Below are 15,784 nucleotides of genomic sequence, written 5' to 3' on the forward strand. Positions count from 1 at the left end.
ACACACACACACACACACACACACCCACACACACACACACACACACACACACACATATTTACTTCCGGTTTAAGTTCAATTGGGCACCAGGCTCAACTTGCATATCTAATATTAAAACAATGTAATTCTTCTAGAATTGTTCTGTGACTCTCTCATTTCTTACATCATATGTTTGCATGTTTCAAGTGATTCTCCTCTGTGTTAGTGTTTGTTTAGATCCCCCTCCATGTAGGACTGCCTTGACGGGGCGAGGGGGCTTAGTAGGGAGGTCAATTTCATCTCATCATTTCACCCATTCTTCATATCCATATCTCACGTTTTTCACCATTCCATCACGTCATTCATCTCCATATCTTTGACCTCCCTCTAAGAAACTAAGGTAGGGAGGTCATTTTCATCTCATCATTTCACTCATTCTTCACATCCATATCTCACGTTTTCACCATTTCATCACGTCATTCATCTACATAACGTTGACCTCCCTATAACTAAGGGTCCTGCTAGAGGAGACAACCTCGATAAAAAACCCCTATCCCAAGGTGTGAGTTGCACGTGCCGATGGGACAGTGTTGGCTGCAGGGGTAGGTGCAGTCGCGAACGTGGCCTCGGGGATTTCGGTTTGGTCCTCGAGTAGCCTCCATTTTTGAGGGTAGGCCTTCCTCGGCATAGAGGGCATGTCGAGGCGACAATTTATGGACCCTCCACCATAAAATAATTTTGTATATGGGTACAAAAAACAACTCAAACGGGGGGAAACCCCCAAAAAGAGCGCGGCCTTCGAGCCCGCTCCAATTTGTGGAAAAGACAAGTAACGTGCCACGTTACCTTGTTATCAGTATTGTTGAGAAGACCGATAGTAACGATGTTTCTACAACACCAAAGAAACACGGAGCTGCTACATTGAAGGACTTGTCACCATTCCTTATCAAGAAACAGCTAGACTACGCCGCTGGTTCCGATGTTCCAGAAATAAAGAAGCTGAGAAACGGGAGTCTACTGATCCAGACCAGCACAGATCGCCAGACCAACAACCTTTTAAAGTTACGATCTTTGGGCCATTTCACTGTTAATGTTGAACCCCATCGTCAACTTAACAGTAGTAAAGGTGTAATTCGCCACTGGGATCTGCTAAATGCTGAGGAGGAAGAGATTCTTGAAGCACTCTCAGACCAACATGTCACCGCAGTGCAGCGAATCAAGACGCGAAAATCCGGAGAACTTGTGCCAACTGCTTCTATTATATTAACGTTCCAAACGACCACTCTCCCAGATATTGTACGGGCTGGATATTTGAGACTAAAAGTCCGACCTTACATCCCTAACCCGATGCGATGTTTCAAATGCCAGCACTTTGGGCACACTCAGCCTTCCTGCAAGGCCACTACCGCCCTTTGTGGTAAGTGTAGTCTGCCTGATCATGGGACCGAACCTTGTTCTTCTGGTCCCAAATGCATTAATTGCCAAGGCGAGCACCCAGTCTGGCATCGTGACTGCCCCTCCTTCCAACAAGAGAAGAAAATCAGAGAGTTGGTCGTCACAGAGAAAATCTCTGCTGGCGAAGCAAAACAACGTCTCCGGGAAAGTATACGCACTACTTTACCTGTGCCATTCGCTACAGTTGCTGCAGCTGCTCTTACCCGCCGCAGTGTGGGTGTACAAGCCAGCGACGTGTCAACTCAAACACCAACGATTCCCGTAGTAGCCCGCCCTGCTTCGAGGAAACCAGCAACCACTCCTCGCTCCACAGAGAGGAAGTTCAAGCAGGTGCATACAAGGGAATATTTTCTCAAGTCTACTAGCTCTCCAGTCAGGGTGGCAGCCACCACCCTGAAACTTAAGGCGCAGCTGAAGGCTGCCCGGCGGGCGCTCAAAGCACCCGCCCCCACTCCCCCTTCTTCATCCCCTTCGCCCTCTGTGTCCTTACCCGAGGACATGATACAGGACGAAGCCGCGGATGAAGACTTTATCAAGGTGACAGGGCCTAGAAATAAAGTACGCCTTAAAAGGTAACACCCATACCTCCAGCTATGGCTTATTGTCTCCAATGGAACCTTAACGGTTTCCGTACACATCTCGAGGAACTGCAAATTCTAATATCTGAATTTGACCCTGCCATCATATGTCTCCAAGAGACACATTTTCGTCCAAATGAATCAGTGATTCTAAACGGATACACGCTTTACCGCACCGACAAGCTTCCTGAGGGTCGTCGTGCACACGGTGGTGTTGCAATCGGTGTTCGAGATACCATCCACTCAACACCAATCTTTCTCACCACCCCCCTCCAAGCTGTCGCCGTGCGGGTCCAGCTACCACAGCCAATATCTGTGTGCTGTATCTACATCACAAGGGAGGAGCGATTCTCTCTTGAGGACCTCCTTTCTATATTCGAGCAACTTCCGTCTCCTGTAGTTCTTTTGGGCGATTTTAATTCCTACCATCGTTTGTGGGGCTCCGTTCGTACAGAGCCCCGGGGTCAAATTATAGATCAATTCCGTGAGGCATCAGGTTTAACGTTGCTGAATGATGGGACTCCCACATATTTCAGTCCTTCCTCAGGCACACACTCTGCGTTGGACTTGTCCTTCTGCAGTCCCAGCCTTGCTCCTACCACATCTTGGAGCGTTCACCCTGATCTCTGTGGGAGTGATCACTTCCCACTGCTTCTAACTTTCGAACATCTTCAGCACTCACGTGAACAACACCCTCACTGGCATCTCAGTCGGGCCGACTGGGGTGCCTTCGAGCGTGCAGTGGACATTGAAGTCGATCTAGCGTCGACTTTGCCAGCCATCGACGCCTTAGATATATTTGTGTCAAGAGTGCATGATGCTGCACGCACCTCCATTCCACATCCCAGTGGACCTGCGAGGCGACGCCCAGTCCCCTGGTGGACTGCGGAGATCAGTGCAGCCATCAAGGACCGCAATCATGCCCTAGATCGATTCAATAGGAACCACACTGCCGCAAACCTCGAGCAGTTCCGCATTAAGCGTGCCCGTGCCCGTCGGCTTATTCGAGCCAGTAAGAAGGCGTGCTGGGTCCAATACGTGTCTTCTCTGACGAAGCAGGCTTCGTCGAAAGCCGTTTGGACCAAAGTACGTCGCATCCAGGGGGGTGCATCTACTTCTCTGAGCGCTCTGGAGCACGATGGGACGTTGTACACTGATTCCGGAGACATAGCTAATATCTTGGCCACGCAGTTTTCTGATGCGTCTAGCTCTGAAAATTATGAACCACGTTTCCGCCGTGAGAAGGACCGTCAGGAACGACGCCCTCTAATTTTTCGAAGTCATAACACCGAGCCATACAACTCTCCATTCACTGAACGGGAGTTCGATCAGGCGCTTCGAGATTCTAAGAATACAGCTCCTGGAGTGGACAAGATCCACTATGAGATGCTTCGTCATCTGCCCATTGGAGCCAAACATTTCCTTTTGGAGGTATTCAACAGGCTTTGGTTGGAGGACTCTTTCCCCACTTCCTGGAAAGAAGCTATTATTGTTCCCATCCTGAAACCAGGTAAACAACGCACCGCAGCCTCGAGTTACAGGCCTATTGCCTTAACTAGCTGTGTGTGCAAGTTGATGGAACGCATGATCAACAAGCGTCTCACCTGGTTTTTGGAGGAAAACTGCTTGATAAGTAATTTTCAATGTGGTTTTCGCTCCAACCGTTCCACACTGGACCATCTGGTTCAACTGGAAACACAGATTCAGGATGCATTCCTCAACAAGGAACATTTAGTTGCAGTTTTCTTTGACCTCCAAAAGGCATATGACACAACGTGGCGCTTTGGCATCATAAAACAGCTCCATTCTTGGGGCGTGCGTGGCCATATGGCGTACTTTATTGAAAATTTTTTATCAGATCGCTTTTTCCGCGTACGTGTTGGGAACTCCTTTTCGGATCTTCACGAACAAGAGAACGGTGTCCCGCAGGGCAGCGTACTTAGTGTGACTCTGTTTGCCATAGCAGTAAACAGTGTTATGGCAAACATTCTTTCCACTGTACATGGCCTCCTCTATGTCGACGACCTCACGATCTTTTGTCGCTCACGGAATCTCGCGTCAGCTTCTCGTCAACTCCAACTGACGATAAACCGTTTGGTTGAGTGGTCCTCCCAAACAGGTTTCACCTTCTCATCCGAGAAATCCGTGTGTGTTCACTTTTGTCGTCAGCGTACATGTCATTTAGATCCTGACCTGTACATGGGGAAGTCTCCCCTGTGCTTCGTGAATGAGGTCCGCTTCCTGGGCCTCATTTTCGATAAGAAATTAACATGGCTACCTCACCTTCGCCAGTTAAAGTTCTCTTGTCTTCGAGTTCTCAACCTTTTACGCGTTTTATCTCATACTTCTTGGGGTGCTGATAGGACGGTATTGCTTCGCCTATACCGTGCACCCATCAGGTCGAAGCTAGATTATGGATGTGTTGTGTATTCTTCTGCTCGCCCATCTAGACTTCGCATCCTAGACACTGTCCACCATGCTGGTATACGTGTGTGCACTGGTGCCTTTCGGACCAGTCCAGTCGCAAGTTTGTATGTAGAGGCATCTGAGCCGTCGCTGTCTCTGCGAAGACAGCGGCTGGTAGTTAACTACTTCCTCCATCTTCGCTCGATGCCTTCACATCCTTCATTCCACACCATCTCAGACGAGGGTAGGCTGGCAAGGTATCGGCTCCACCCTAGTGTCACTAGACCATTTGGTGTTCGTGCAGACGAGATCCTGTCAGCACTTGGTGTTGACAGTGATCTTCCTGGCGTCTCTCCACTCATTTCGCCTCTCCCTACCTGGGAGTTTCCTGCACCTTCTATCGATTTTTCTCTGACTGCCCTTCCAAAGTCAGAGACACCAATGGTTGTATACCAGCAACGGTTTTTAGAACTTCGTGCGAAGCACCCCAATTTTAATGTGTTTTACACGGATGGGTCCAAGACATTGGAATCAGTTGGTTGCGCCTTCGTCCTAGACTCTCAAAGTTCCAGTTACTTGCTACATCCTGCCTGTTCCATCTATACGGCAGGGTTGTACGCCATTCTAAAGGCACTGGACTTTGCAGACGTCAATGGTCTGAAGAAAGTCCTTGTGTGCTGTGATTCGACCAGCGTGTTGCAGTCTCTGGATTCGCCGTATTCCCGGCATCCAGTAGCGCAACGCATATTCAGACGGCTTGTGTCCTTATCTGCCAGCACAGATGTACACTTCTGTTGGGTCCCTAGCCACGTGGGCATCCAGGGGAACGAAGCAGCTGATGCTGCCGCCAAGTCTGCCGATGCAGATGGCGATGTTCTCGTCCACCTTTTGCCTGCTAGCGACCTGCAGAATGTGTTCCGTTCTCGCCTTCTTGACACTTGGCAGACCGAGTGGGATGTGGAAACGGGGAACAAGCTTCACTCTGTTAAGCCCACCATAGGTGTTTGGCGTTCCTCGTCTCGTCCCTCTCGGCGAGAAGACGTTATTCTTACCCGCCTGCGTATAGGACACAGCCGTCTCACGCATGGTCACCTACTGCAAGGGCTGGACCCTCCGTTGTGTCGTACTTGTAATGTTTTATTAAGCATTCGACACATTCTCGTTGAATGTGTCGATCTTGCTTACCTCCGGCAGACTTTTAACCTTTCCGGCTGTTTGTCATCCCTCTTGGGTGATGACAGCAGTATTTTATCACGTGTTTTTAGTTTTTTGCGAAGAGCTGGACTCTTCCACCGTCTGTAAGGAGGTTTTTAGTTTATTCTGACTTTTTAATGTGTCGTGTTTGTCTCGTGCTGGTCTCTTTACAACCTTGCACTTTTAGTTGTTTTTTTTCCCAAGGGGCTATCTACACCCCCTTTTTTAAATCTGTCAGAATTTTAGATAAGGGGACGTTTCCCCGTATATACAGAAGGGTGCGAAATGGCCTTAAGTGCCGACGCACCCATAAATTTTAACTCAATCAATGTTTGTTTAGATCAAAGTGATTAATATGCACAATTCCCGACACGGTAGTATTGAATTTTTGCTTTGCATGCTTGAAGTGATTCACCTCTGTGTTAGTGTTTGTTTAGATCAAAGTGATTAATGTGCACAATTCCCGACACAGTAGTATTGAATTTTTGCTTTGCATGTTTCAAGTGATTCTCCTCTGCGTCAGTGCTTACAGAAATTTCCGAGTATTGAGGCTTTGCGTGCAAACAAAATTGCATCAGCCAGTATTGTGAGAGTGGCTGAGGAGAACAGGTGTGTTGTTACAGTGCTTCTCATACTTACAGGCCTGTTTGGTAAAATATATTGTAGAGATATGGAGACCATTAAACCGAGAAAACCTCGTCATGTTAATATTCACACTTGTTCATTTCCTGAACTTGTCCGACCAGCGAGTGATCCCAAGAATGCGCTAACTTGTAACTTCCGTAAAACAAGGAACTTGAAAGGCAAACGCGTGGATCTAAACAGGATCTACCGCGTTTGAAAGGTTTAACAACCTTTCGACGCCTAGAATGATAAAAGCAAGCTCCTACCCGGAGCTCGCTCTCTTTTGATTCTGACACTCATCGACGCTACATGGAGAACTAGTCCGATTACATTACAACACGTTACACTGCTAACTACAACGATGGAACACGGAATTACCGCTGCCTAGCATGCTACAAGGCGCAAGGGATCGCTTGGCTTGGTGAACTGAGGGTCGCTGGATAGAACCTTGTCTGCGAGAAGCATTAGGACAAGACATCACACACATCTATCAGGTATGAACAAGCGTGAATAACCTTTTACACCAACTTTCCATATCTCTACCCTCCTACGGAGCAGGTTTAGCCAACAGACATTAATAAGCTCTACCTAAATGTTTAAATGAAACTTCCCTGTGACCTCAGAGCCCAGGTAAAACGGGCTTACAACATGGTGGAGGTGCTTCAGGCCCTTTTTGCAATTAAGTACCATCCTGTACGAATTGCTTTACATTAAATTATTCTCCCCCCCTCCCTCCCACTTTGGGAGCATTTTTAAAGTAAATTTTTAGTAATTCCAACTCATACTCCCACAGTACGCTTAAGATGCGTCAGACCCAGTGACAATTTTGTGTATTACCCTATGGAAAACAACCCCTCTTTTTCTTTTATGCCGAGCCCCCCCTTTTTTCAACAAAAATCTAGTTCTTCTGCATAACATGTATTCAAGCATCATTCACACAGGAATGAGAACACTTGCTTATACTTATTTGACCAGCGATATATTAATGACATAAATAACTGTATACCCATACTTTAATTTGTTCTTTGGTCAGCACGACGAACCTTCGTTTATGAATACGTCACAGATAGCGTTGCACGAACACCTAGATTCCTCCCTCGACCAAATCATAGAGTTAGCAACTGCAATCACGGCAAATCCAATAAATTCACGACCTTTAACCCCAATTCCCTCCCCTCCACTAACACGGTTAAGGTCTGCTAATAGAAATTACCCTCAATTTGTCCTTGGACTAGAAAAACCCGACAGAAACCGACCCCAACCCTTGGCGAGTACCCCGGCTCCTGTTTCAACTCCCTCTAACACTGTTAATAGTTCTGGTAACGTAGCTGTACAAATTTCCACCACTAACATGGCCACCCCAATCCCCACTGCATTGTACCCGGCACCATTTAGCGGAAATGACCCTAAGCACATTGACTCATTTTTCCTCAAGTTCCAAAATGTAGCACACGCCGCAGGATGGACGGAAGCTAAGCGTAAAAGAGATGTTACCTTTATTTTTGACTGACACCGCTTTAACTTATTTTCATGACATACAGAAACGAACCAATTTTGTAGACTTGATATACACCCATATCAAAGACGAGCTAAGTACGCTATTTAAGGGATCATACCTTTCAGCAGATCCTGTACAGATAATACTCCAAAGAAAACAAGTGGTAACCGAACCCATTCACACCTACGTTATTGCTAAAAAGGCATTAGTCCAGCAATACTTCCCGAACGCCACTGAAGAACAAACTCTCTCTTATATCATCACGGGACTGCGAGCCAAGTACATTGGCTGTTTAACCAACAAGCATTTTGCCAGAACAGAAGAATTAATTGCCCACCTACAGAATTTCGAACGCCAGCAGTCATTAATTAATTCCCGTATGTTGGAAGAGAAATTGGAAATAGATCAGGCAATTGCTCAGGCAAGCTTGCCCCAGACATTTACCCCGTCACCACTTCACAGCTGTTCGCATGCACAGGTCTATTCCCCCCTCCCCAGTAATCCACTCAACCCGAGTCCGCACTTTGTGCCGTACAACCAGTGTCCATCTCCTTTTCTCCCACCATCGACTCATCAAGTCCAAAGTCTACAGTCCAATCCGGCTCCCGTAAATAACTCCCACGCAATGTATCAAGGAATGTATCATGTACCGAGTTCTGATAGTGCCCGCTGCGCGGCAACACCAGCCGTAGCAACAGTGGAACACGCTCAAAATGCCGCCTCTGGTGATGAAATAAACAAACTTTCGTCACAAATGTCGAACTTAGCTTTGCACTCAACCGAACAGATGAACGCAACTTCTCTTTTCAATCTTTGCTCAAATGTACTGGAATTTGCGAAAACGGCTAATCAAAACGCACAGAACAGAGATTTCTACAAGGGGAATAATAAGTCCTCTTCCTACAGAAATAATAATAATAATCATAGAGCTAATCACAGAGGTAACTTTCGATCGAACTCACGAGGCCAGTTCAGAGGTAATAGTAACAAGAGGTTTCAACGTCGAGATCAGGCTAATCGCGACGATGCAAATACCTCAGCCTGCAGGTTTTGCGGTCGTTATAATCACGAGAGCGACAATTGCTTTTACAAGCCACAACGAGAGAGCAGTTTAAACTAAAATCGTCTTCGACTTGCAGGAACGAAATCGAAGATAATAGCAGATTAGATAAAGTTCCTATAATTGAGAGAAATGGCCTATACTTTATTAATAGTAGCATACAAGGGAAACAGGTAGATTTACTTATTGACGTGGGTTCCCAAATCTCAATTTATCCTTCCCACCTTCTCCCTACTGAAAGAAAAACATACAAGGTACAATCCACAATCCAAGGTGTGTCCGGATCGAAACTGAGTGTGTCTGAAATTGTAGTTCTTCCTATCATAATTGGAAAGCGTAAATATTCGCACCCATTTAGAATAGTAGATTCAACTAACGTCCCTCCCCTTTTAGGAAATGACTTTTTACGAACGCAGAGGTGCGAAATGTCGTTGAAAGACAACACAATAACTCTTTGTCATTTAGGACGTACTCCAAATTATAGTATTTTAAGATCAAAGTACAAGACTCACCAGCTGTCGCATGACATATTTACCCAAATTGAGAATGTAAATGTGTATGAAGGAAAAGCTACCCTTTCAAACACAGTTCAGTTAAGTCCACGATCCAAGACTTATATCAATTTGAACATTATCACTATAACACCTAATACCCATAAGCCTGTACTTTTTACACCATCTGCTTCCCTTATGAGCCAGCATCCAGTAGTCCTTCCCAATGCTGCAGTTAACCCGCAGTCACCTGTCATTCACATACACAACCCTACGGAAACCACAATCACTTTGGAAAGTGACACAATATTAGGCGAAATATCGACATGTGAAATTTTAACTGACGTTACTTCCGTTTGGGAACATAAAAGTGAAGATGTTGCATTTTCATACTCTTGTAATGAAAATACTACAGTAAAGCAACAAATCAGTGAAAGTCAAAAGAAATTTGACCCCTCCCTCCTCACAGTTAACCCTGATATTCCCCGAGAAGAAAGAGAAAAAATCCTAAAGCTCTCATACACGTATGCAGATATTTTTCTCTGGCCAGGGGATAAATTAACTAAAACCAATGTATTGGAATATGATATCAAACTGACAGATGATACCCCAGTGTATGCCAAAACCTACCCTATTCCTTTTCATTACCGAGAACCCATGAAACAGGAAGTTCAGAAATTACTAGACCAAGGTGTTATAGAACGCTGTGAAGGGAGTCCCTATCGACACCCAGTCCTATTAGTTAAGAAACCCAATGGGACTTACCGTTTTATCTCTGACCTCCGCGACCTAAACAGAATAATAGCTCCGATTTCCTTACAATCCCCAGACATAAAAACCATCATGACAGAGATGGCTGGAAAGAAATATTACTCAATTTTAGATATGTCCAGTGCATTCTTTCAGGTATCATTAACAGAGCGTTCTAGGGACATTACTGCCTTTTCTATTAACAATCTTGGTAGTTTTAGGTATGCTAGGTTATGCCAGGGATTGAAAACATCCCCCGGTGTAATGAACCGAGTAAGCGAACTTGCCCTTAGCGGAATAGACAGTTCAGAACTTTCTGTTTACACTGATGATATTATTATTTACAGTTCAAATCTCCCACACATGCTTAACATACTGGACAGAGTGTTTCAAAAGTTACGAACAGCATCCCTTAAATTATCACCCTCTAAGTGTAGGCTAGCTTTTACCGAAGTAAAAGTCCTCGGTAACTTGGTATCTCAAAAGGGAGTTAAGATTTCAGAGCATATTCTTAAAGCTATTTTGGAATATCCCACCCCTACCACCAAACCCAAGCTTCGTAGTTTTCTAGGACTTGTAAATTTCATTCGACGATTTGTGCAAGGTTTTGCAGGACCAACTGAATGTTTATTCAAGCTTCTTAAAAAGAATGTTAAGTTTCAATGGACTGATGAACACCAGAAGAGCTTCGAAACACTGAAAGAAATGATCACGTCCGCCCCTATCCTCCGCCCTTATGACCCTAAACGCCCCTCATATGTATACATTGACGCGAGCGGAATTGGCATTGGAGGAGCCTTGTTACAGCCTGATGAAGAAGGAAATTTACATCCATGTGCCTATTGTTCACGAGCCTTAACAGACACAGAGAAAAGAGCTGACACATTTTCACTCGAAATTGCAGGTGCATATTATGTATTGAAAACTTTCAAATTTTTTCTCATGAATCAACATTTTGTGGTTCTCACGGATAACAAGGCCTTATCCTATCTTCGTTCAACTAAACACCATAGTTCTATTCTAGGAAGAAGAGCCCTTTATTTTCAGAATTTTGATTTCGAAATAAGGCATATCAGCGCTAGTAAAAATGAACTTGCGGATGCACTCTCCCGTGCAAGTTTACCGCTTGACAAGACTAATCATGACAAGAAAGATGATGATGATGATGTATTCTTTCATCAAGTATTTCATGCACAAGCAGCAGATTTTGATATTAGTTCAGAACAACGTAAAGATCCCTATTTCAGAGACATTATTAATGTTTTAGAAAACAAAGATAAAGCTAGTGACCCTAAACTAGAAAAGCTTTCGTATTCTTATGTACTCAAAAATGGAGTCTTATACAGGACTAATAAAATCAAAACTGGTAATAGGGATAGACTTTGTATTCCTCATGTATTAAGAAATCAAGTTTTCGACCTTATTCATGCAAAAAAATGAATGGAAGTCACCAAGGTGCACAAAAGACATATAATTTAATGCTTATGCGTTACTTTTTCCCTAATATGAAGAAATTTGTGTACGATAAGGTTCGACATTGCATCCCTTGTCAGATTTCAAAGAAACCACAAGGTTCTAAGCCGCATACGCTGCAAACATTTCAACCAGCCCAAATTCCTTTCCAACGAATTCATATTGACGTATGTGGTCCTTTAGTCTCTTCAAAAACGCACAAATACAAATATTTTCTATCGGTAGTTGATAGTTGTACAAGGTACGTAATTACAGCTCCTTTGGCTAATCATGATGCACAAAACATAGCAACAGCCCTAGTTGAGAAAGTCTTTTTAGTTCATGGCATCCCGGAAACGATCTATTTAGATCGTTCAACACCCAATTCAAGTTTACTCTTACGAGAGTTAGCTAATATCACAGGTGTACAACTAAAATATGTAGATACTTGTGCACATTTCACGAATGGTTTAGTTGAGAGTTCATTTAGTTACTTAAAGAAAGTTATGAGAGTTTTTGTGTTAGAAAAGAAGGCTTCATGGTGTGACTATTTAGCTAGCGCAGCGTTCAGCCACAACGTTACAATCCATTCTGGATCCCTCCAGAGCCCGTATTTTACTTTGTTTGGCTACAACCCAAGGATCTTAGCTGACGCAGTCCTTCCTTCGAACCCCGACAATGTTTCCCAGACGAACGCACAGAGACTTGAACTCCTTACCTCCATACGTAAGACAGCACATGACAACCTGCATAAGCGTTACGAACAGCAGAAAAAGTACGCAGACAGCACTTCTAGGAAAATACAGTACTCACCAGGACAACATGTATGGATTCTAGATGCCACTCCAACTCCAGGTGTGTCAAAAGCTTTTGCGTCCTCTTATAAGTATAAAGGAACTATTCTTCGCAAAGTTAACGAGAATTCCTACGAAGTAACTTTCATCGACGGCAGAAGTAAACAAAAGACTGACACTATTACTATTTCTAGACTCAAAGCCCGCTACGACTAGTGCCATGATAACCCCACTAACATTCATTAACACGCCACTCCGTTGTCACTCGCTTTAGCCTCCTTGCTCCTCGTTGCGTACATTGCACATGCTAGCATACCATGATCCAGCATTTTCACACGCTCATCGACTCCCCTCCCCCCTCTTTCCACTTCCAGTGCTCGCATTGCATTTCTGCGTTAGAACGAACTCATTTTTATTTTTTAATACAACATGGTCATTTCCCCCTCCATGTAGGACTGCCTTGACGGGGCGAGGGGGCTTAGTAGGAAGGTCAATTTCATCTCATCATTTCACCCATTCTTCATATCCATATCTCACGTTTTTCACCATTCCATCACGTCATTCATCTCCATATCTTTGACCTCCCTCTAAGAAACTAAGGTAGGGAGGTCATTTTCATCTCATCATTTCACTCATTCTTCACATCCATATCTCACGTTTTCACCATTCCATCACGTCATTCATCTACATATCTTTGACCTCCCTATAACTAAGGGTCCTGCTAGAGGAGACAACCTCGATAAAAAACCACTATCCCAAGGTGTGAGTTGCACGTGCCGATGGGACAGTGTTGGCTGCAGGGGTAGGTGCAGTCGCGAACGTGGCCTCGGGGATTTCGGTTTGGTCCTCGAGTAGCCTCCATTTTTGGGGGTAGGCCTTCCTCGGCATAGAGGGCATGTCGAGGCGACAATTTATGGACCCTCCTATATAAATTTATTTTGTATATGGGTACAAAAAACAACTCAAACGGGGGGAAACCCCCAAAACGAGCGCGGCCTTCGAGCCCGCTCCAAGTAGTGGAAAAGACAAGTAACGTGCTACGTTACCTTGTTATCAGTATTGATGAGAAGACCGATAGTAAGGATCTTTCTGCAACAACAAAGAAACACGGAGTTGCTACATTGAAGGACTTGTCACCATTCCTTATCAAGAAACAGCTAGACTACGCCGCTGGTTCCGATGTTCCAGAAATAAAGAAGCTGAGAAACGGGAGTCTACTTATCCAGACCAGCACAGATCGCCAGACCAACAACCTTTTGAAGTTACGATCTTTGGGCCACTTCACTGTTAATGTTGAACCCCATCGTCAACTTAAGAGTAGTAAAGGTGTGATTCACCACTGGGATCTGCTAAATGCTGAGGAGGAAGAGATCCTTGAAGCACTCTCAGACCAACATGTCACCGCAGTGCAGCGAATCAAGACGCGAAAATCCGGAGAACTTGTGCCAACTGCTTCGATTATACTAACATTCCAAACGACCACTCTCCCAGATATTGTACGGGCCGGATATTTGAGACTTAAAGTCCGGCCATACATCCCTAACCCGATGCGATGTTTCAAATGCCAGCACTTTGGGCACACTCAGCCTTCCTGCAAGGCCACTACCGCCCTTTGTGGTAAGTGTAGTAAGCCTGATCATGGGACCGAACCTTGTTCTTCAGGTCCCAAATGCATTAACTGCCAAGGCGAGCACCCAGTCTGGCATCGTGACTGTCCCTCTTTCCAACAAGAGAAGAAAATCAGAGAGTTGGTCGTCACAGAGAAAATCTCTGCTGGCGAAGCAAAACAACGTCTCCGTGAAAGCATACGCACCACTTTACCTGTGCCATTCGCTACAGTTGCTGCACCTGCTCTTACCCGTCGAAGTATAGGTGTACAAACCAGCGACGTGTCCACTCAAACTACAACGCTTCCCGTAGTAGCCCGCCCTGCTTCGAGGAAAACAGCAACCACTCCTCGCTCCACAGAGAAGAAGTTCAAGCAGGTGCATAGCAAGGATTACTTTCTCAAGTCCAGTAGCTCTCCAGTCAGGGTGGCGGCCACCACCCTGAAACTTAAGGCGCAGCTCAAAGCACCCGCCCCCACTCCCCCTTCTTCATCCCCTTCGCCCTCTGTGTCCTTACCCGAGGACATGATACAGGACGAAGCCGCGGATGAAGAATTTATCAAGGTAACAGGGCCTAGAAACAGAGTACGCCTCAAAAGGTAACTATAATACCTCCCGCTATGGCTTATTGTCTCCAATGGAACCTTAACGGTTTCCGTATGCATCTCGAGGAACTGCAAATCTTAATATCTGAATTTGACCCTGCCATCATATGTCTCCAAGAGACACATTTTCGCCCAAATGAATCAGTGATTCTCAACGGATACACGCTTTACCGCACCGACAAGCTTCCTGAGGGTCGTCGTGCACACGGTGGTGTTGCAATCGTTGTTCGAGATAACATCCACTCAACGCCAATCTTCCTCACCACCCCCCTCCAAGCTGTCGCCGTGCGGGTCCATCTACCACAGCCAATATCTGTGTGCTGTGTCTACATCACAAGGGAGGAGCGATTCTCTCTTGAGGACCTCCTTGCTATATTCGAACAACTTCCGTCTCCTGTAGTTCTTTTGGGCGATTTTAATTCATACCATTGTTTGTGGGGCTCCGTTCGTACAGAACCCCGGGGTCAAATTGTAGATCAATTCCGTGAGGCATCAGATTTAACGTTGCTGAATGATGGGACTCCCACATATTTCAGCCCTTCCTCTCGCACATATTCTGCGTTGGACTTGTCCTTTTGCAGTCCCAGCCTTGCTCCTACCACATCTTGGAGCGTTCATCCTGATCTCTGTGGGAGTGATCACTTCCCTCTCACTCTTACCTTCGAACATCTTCAGCAATCACGTGAACAACACCCTCACTGGAATCTCAATCGCGCCGACTGGGAAGCCTTCGAGCGTGCAGTGGACCTTGAAGTCGATCTTGCGTGGACTTTACCACCAATCGAAGCCTTAGATGTCTTTGTGTCAGGAGTGCATGATGCTGCACGCACCTCCATTCCACATCCCAGTGGACCTGCGAGGCGACGCCCAGTCCCCTGGTGGACTGTGGAGATCGGTGCAGCCATCAAGGACCGCAATCATGCTCTCGATCGATTTAATAGAAACCACACTGCCGCAAACCTCGAGCAGTTCCGCATTAAACGTGCCCGTGCCCGTCAGCTCATTGGAGCCAGTAAGAAGGCGTGCTGGGTCCAATACGTGTCTTCTCTGACGAAGCAGGCTTCGTCGAAAGCCGTTTGGACCAAAGTACGTCGCATCCAGGGGGGTGCATCTACTCCTCTGAGCGCTCTCGAGCACGATGGGACGTTGTACACAGATTCCGGAGACATAGCTAATATCTTGGCCACGCAGTTTTCTGGTGCGTCTAGCTCTGTAAATTATGAACCACGTTTCCGCCGTGAGAAGGAACGTCAGGAACGACGCCCTCTCGTTTTTCGAAGTCATAACACCG

This window comes from Lepisma saccharinum, chromosome 12 (genome assembly GCF_977018435.1).
Source record: "Lepisma saccharinum chromosome 12, izLepSacc3.1, whole genome shotgun sequence".
Lineage (NCBI taxonomy): Eukaryota > Metazoa > Arthropoda > Insecta > Zygentoma > Lepismatidae > Lepisma > Lepisma saccharinum.